Source organism: Podarcis raffonei, chromosome 7, assembly GCF_027172205.1.
Source record: "Podarcis raffonei isolate rPodRaf1 chromosome 7, rPodRaf1.pri, whole genome shotgun sequence".
Classification (NCBI taxonomy): domain Eukaryota; kingdom Metazoa; phylum Chordata; class Lepidosauria; order Squamata; family Lacertidae; genus Podarcis; species Podarcis raffonei.
The window spans coordinates 61,488,300-61,494,299 of record NC_070608.1 but is presented as its reverse complement, the minus strand read 5'-3'; the positions used below and the strand labels follow the sequence as shown (position 1 = coordinate 61,494,299).

General features: G+C 41.1%; 1 protein-coding gene across 1 annotated transcript in view; it reads left to right on the top strand.

Annotated features, from left to right (window-relative positions):
• The first annotated feature begins 871 nt into the window (after window positions 1-871).
• ATXN1 (ataxin 1) overlaps window positions 872-6,000 on the top strand; it is a 209,121-nt gene continuing 203,992 nt past the window's right edge. The window contains exons 1-2 of the mRNA XM_053396830.1: window positions 872-1,196; window positions 2,945-3,001. The gene's annotated coding sequence lies outside the window, so the exon portion shown is untranslated. The remainder of the gene's footprint in view (window positions 1,197-2,944; window positions 3,002-6,000) is intronic.

Genomic DNA, 6,000 nt, shown 5'->3' with positions numbered 1-6,000 from the left:
TGGAGAAAAGCAGGGACTTGATGGCAAGAGAAGAGTTGTACTATTATCCCTCAACGCTATCAACTCAGTGACGTTTGACCAATAAATAACTTTTGACTTACGAGGAACCCTTGACTTCGCTAGCAAATGCCCCTGGATCCTCAGAGATATTTGTTTCACATCCCACAGCAGTTGGTGGGGTAGGGTGGTGGCACTTAAAACTGTCCCCTCCAACCTTCCTGCAAATTGAAATTGTTTGTTAGAAGCTGCTCTGGATTCACTGTGGAAAGGTGGCATATAAATAAATGAAACCAATCTATCAGTCAAGATGCCACTCGACCCTGAGGTAATTTCTCATACCCTGTGTTTGATGAGGTTATTAAGGATGTGGGAAGTGGGGATGAAGAGAACCTTATAAATTCTCTGGCATCTTCTATGTCTGAGGTACCCAATTTCTTGCCTCAGTTATTTGCTAACAGACATTCTCAGGCAGGAAGAGGCTTAATTGTTATAATATACAATTTCCATCCTATTGTTCTGAATCTACAGTGCCACTTCCAGCAGAAGGGACTCAGTTTGACAGGCTGAGCTACATCTAGCCTATTCATAGATCTGCTATGTGATGTGTGTGTGAGAGAAATCTTGCAACCACAGACTGACTCTCTGTTTCCTTTCAGATTGCATAACGCAGCATCAGAATCACTAGAACTTATGTTGTTGGGTTTTCCGAGAAAGGCCACAAACTCAGTGCCAAGCTGCTACATGCCAGCTTGGAGGTGACATGTTCAAGGGAAAGGTATGGCAGATATACCACTACCATAATTCAATGCAAGGCACCACAACTTGGCTTGAAAAGCCGGCTAGAAATTAGAAAAAAGAAGCACTGGGCCATATTCAACTACCTCATTCTAGCAGAAGCCAGTGCAAGGTTTTCTGCTAGTGCAATGGGACTTCTTCCCTCTACGTACCTCATGACCTCCCCAAAACTGCTCTGGTGGATTGGGAGTATCCCAGAATGGCATAAGGGAAGAGGAAAGGGGAGATTTATTATCGTTCTATCAGGCAAACAGAAATGCTGTTTGGAATGACCTCACTGGTGCTACATTGAATGCAGCCCACTATTACACCAGTTTTCCCACACTTCTTCAGTCATAACAACATACAGCAACCCTTCGACAGAGACTAGGAGTTGGATTCCTCTTCATCAGGTGATTGAGGTGAGGACTCCAAACCTGAAGGGGGAAGGCATGCAGGTCCAGAAAAACCTGTGGGATCAGTGCTGCCCACCGTGGCACTGCCATCCTCTGACTCGAATGACTCCACTGTAGAAGACCCAAGCCTCCTCTACTCCAACTCAGTAGTAGACTACTGGAGAAGAACGGAGCCCTTTCAATCAAGCAGCATTTTGCAGTACACTTAACAATCAGGCTGCACCTGCTGCGATTACAATATAAGGGCTCGATTTCAGCATGTTCCTTACTGGAGCAGCTCTTAGAGTCCAGCCTGAACCCCACATTGCCTTGGATCCAGTTTGAACCTCACTATGTCCTAGATCCCAGTTGAGTCTTGCTGCAGAGCAGGATACCCTTAATCCCCAAAATGGACTGATGATGTTTGATAGGGTGGCATTGAAAATGATGGAATCATTTTTTTTAAATGTTCTTTAAAAAATCTATTTCATTAAATAGATACATTTGGGCTATGAATTAAGGATGTTTTACCATGAAAAACAGAATTTTGACTGTGGTGGAATCACAACCCTTGTTATGATAATTACACAGGTCAAAGAACTTCACTTGATAAGTCTGGTTTAAAGTCCAGTAACTTGTAATTGCATACTATAGCTCTTTTTTGAAATGCTAGCCAGATATTATTTCAAGTGCTTGGAACTATGATTTGTTAAACTATTGCAGTGATTGAAAACGTGCAGTAAAATATTGTTGCACGGCACTCTACTCTCAGAGTGCTATGAGATTCTAGAAGGTTCGGTTTTCCTTGGAATGAGTGACAGCAGAGACTGTAGTGTCTTTATAATATATGATTTATTTACACATATATACAACCTCAGCCTATGATTGAGGGGCTCACAGTGTTGACACCCCAATAAGGTCTTGCTTCTCCCATAGCCACAGCCTTAGATTCCAGCAGAAATCAGGCACAGTTCTGTCTCTCAGCTGCCCAGCCTGCAACCTGTGAGGTAGGGTAGGTTGAGAGGCAGTGTCTAGCCTAAAGTCTGCTGAGTGGAGATTTGAACCCTGGTCTCCCATATCTTAGTTCAGCACTCTAGAAACTATGCCTCCAATCCTCCAATTCTTCATCTCTACATTAGAGCCATTTTAGCATTATATTCTGCTGAATTAGGGCATGGGCATAGCCAGGATTTTTGTTAGCGGGGGCAGTGAAAGTTATTGAGCAATCAAACTCTAGAAATTATAGCTCTCTGAAGGGAGTATGGGGCTCCCAACAACTCTCAGAACCCTTAACAAACTATACTTCCCATGAATCTTTGCAGGAAGCCATGACAATTTAAAGCAGTCTGTTAATAGTGCTAATGTATATTGCCTTAAATGCATCTAGGCCTGGTAACTGTAACCCAAGCTATGGTTTACTGTGAACTGCTCCACACACCCTGGTGATCAGCAGTGGTGAAAAGAAGCTAGTTCTCCATTTATAAAGTGGAAAAACTCTCTACAGGTAGTATAATGACTGACAATGACAGCATTCTTGATCAGAGCTTTACCTGTGATTGCTGAGACCCATGTATGCTGCAGTTTGTATTTCAGCTGGGGATATACAGTATGTGCATAATCTAGGTAGCTAGGGAGATGTCTTTTAGATTTGAATTGGGTGGGTCACTGCCACAACAAAGCTTTCTGCGATGGTGCATGTCTTTAGAAGCATGTAGTATGGTTTTTGCTTAGGAAAGAAACCTCCTTTTTAAAATTATGTCTTTTTTTTACAATAGATGTTATAATAAAAGGGATGAACCAAGGTGACCTATTGGATCCCTTTCAAGCTCACAGTAAGTATATTCTTTTTGTGTGTGTCTTTCCAGTCAGAACTTTTCCTCGATCTGTTTATTCTGAATAAAAGACATTTATAGGATAGTTTAGTAAAATTAAAAATATAAAGTCATTCAATAAATGTAAGGATCCAGAACAACCAAATTTCCTCTCCTCTAGCAGACAAAAGCTAAAAAAGAAAACCTGAATGAAACTGATTGTATTGATGTTACCAGAATCTCCTGAGGGTAGCTATTGTATTAATAGCAGAAATATTACAATCTGAGGCCTGCTTTCGCTGAAGCAGGAAAGGGAAACACAGAATATGCTCAGATGCTGACAGCATAGACTTGGGACTAACCTGCCACAGCTGAACTCAAGGGTGGTGGCCTGAAATAAAAGTAATTGGTGTGTGAACTATTGCAAAGGTAACTTGACTAGTCCAAAGGGATTGCTTTGGGCTTCCTGTAAAAAGGAGGCAGAGATTGAGTGAAAGCGTTGAGAATGGATTGCATTTGTCCACTAGAGGCTGTAGTGAGACAGACAATGTAGAGACCTGAAACGTAGGCAATCGTCAGCTACTTTAGAACATAATTTCTGTGGAAAGTAATTGGCAAAAAAATCATTTTTAAGGACCTGGTAAGGATACTTGAATGTAAAAGCTCTTTTATATCTCTCTTTGTGACAGTGGCAATATGCAATACATCAGGCCATTTTTGGGCCATGTTGACTCATGGTCAAGCCTAGGTGGGGTGTCATATGCCAAAAGGAGTGTGGCTGAAGTAAAAAAGTGAGTGTGGCCCGTTTAAACTAACTTAAAGGGCAAATGTTGGGTGCTGGAGCAGGTGGAGTGAGGGGGTCACAAAGCATTTCTCCATAACAGAATTATAGCAAGGACCTGTGTAAGTGATCAGTAAACATGGAAGGGAGTGGATGTGGCCAGCAGACAGCAGGCTAGCCAACTTATTAAGTAAATAATGCACCACAATTCCCTGTGTCAAAGTGGACAACATGTGTGTAGTTAGAATGTCCATCTGGGTCATACTTTATGCCCATGAATTCATGCAGATAATTATAATACTATATCGCCTACAGCAAATAAACTCTTTGCATAGGATCATGATATAGCTTAGTCATTAGGTGGTACAGGACTTAGTTGTATCTGGGTGGAATCAGGAGTATCCTGTGCCCCTTATGTTATTGTTTAAGTGGGACCATCACGTTCTTGTCAACTGGTGTTTCTCCTAAGCCTTCTGTGACACGAACAAATTGAAATGGATGTTTAACCATTTGACTTCTGGCACCTAAATTTTGTACTTTTGTCTTCGTCATGCACAAGTAACTGCTGGAAAAAAGGCTGTGGCGCCTGTGTTGAGCCTCAAACCCATAAGGTATAGGTTTACCTTTGCCAGTACTCTCACCAAAACATTCTGCTACAGGTCAAGTTTACACATCACACTTGAGTTTTGGGTGGTGTTGGAGTCATTCTGCTCCTGCCAAGTTTCAGGGTTTTTTATGTTTCCCCCCACTTGGTATCTATATACTCCAGGCATAACCATAAAGGAGTTTTAATGATCCATACAGGAGAATGGTAGCACAAATAGGACTGTCAACATGGGAATGTTGCATAGAAATAGCTGCAACTTTGCAACTCTTTGCTGGAAGATACTGCTTTCTGCATCTTCAGTTTAGCACTAATGCACAGAAGCAGCTCCACAGAAAGCACCAAATTGCTCAAGGTGGTAATTTAAGAATTCTAAGGATGTGCATCTCTAGTTTGTAATAGCAATAAACATTACCCATATCATGACAAAATACGCAACATCACAAGTGATGGCATGCAGTATTTTTCCTGCTTGAATATTCCAGGTTAGCCTTCCCTAACTTTGAGTCCTCCAGAAGTTTTTGACAACCCTACTCTCGTCAACCCTACAAAATCCATGGCCAGGATGGCCGGGGCTGTTAGGAGTTGTAGTCCAAAACATCTGGAAGGCACCAGCTTTATGTAGTAAAATATCTCAGCAGCTTTCAATAATTATTGAATTTCTTTCCTTTGAAATTTAGCCATTTTCTAACTATGAGCATGCCAGAATTTATTTGGTTAGCTTTTTGATGGCCAGCCATTAGTACGTTATTTGGGAAATGTTCATGGTAGACTGACCTTTATATTTCAGTTAATTTTCAGCCCATTTTTCAGTCCTGCTAGCATCCCCAAGGACAGGTACAACTTATCAGTTGTGATCTGTAAAGGCTACACACTCTTTATAATCGGTGGCACCACCACCACTAAGTAGCAAACAAGGGGACAGAATGGCTGTACACTTTCCAGTTACAATCATGAAGTCAAGTGAAGACTGAAGAAGGGAGGCCGCAATTTGCATTGTCAAGAAAGCCTGTAGCATAGCATAGCACTATGCAGAATTGCATTTGTGAGATTTAACAGTTTGCTTTGGCGGCTGTGAAAATTACTTTGTACTTCCTCAGCTGCGCTCTTGCTCTTCCTGGTTACTATTTAGTAGTAGTGGCCAGAATATACAACACACATCTAAGGGACACAGTGGAATCTCTTTGTAGTTTTGAGTATTTTAAAACTCTGTTTTTATTGCATATTTAAGTGAATGTCTGGTAATAAACACATTGCCCACTCTGAGCTCTTTAAATAGGGCAGTTAAATGATGAATGACTTCTGAAATATGCAAGAGAACTAACTGAATTATTCTGGACCATAAAGAAAACATTTTGACTTGGACCCTAAGACTGCAATTGTATACATGTCTGCTTATAAAGGAAATCCTATTAACTTCAATGAAATTTAAGGAAATTCATAGACAGAATATTATTCGTTTATTCCCCCGTATGGGTTGTCCTCTCTTTCAGAGGAAGGTGAAAAGTTATACTTTTATTCCTTTCTCTTCCTTTCATCATTCTTCTTCTACTTTGTGTGATTTTCTTTGTTGACTGGTATTTTGTCAGTGTCAGCAATGCACCTACAGTGCAGCGGGTGCTTCCACCCAGTTTC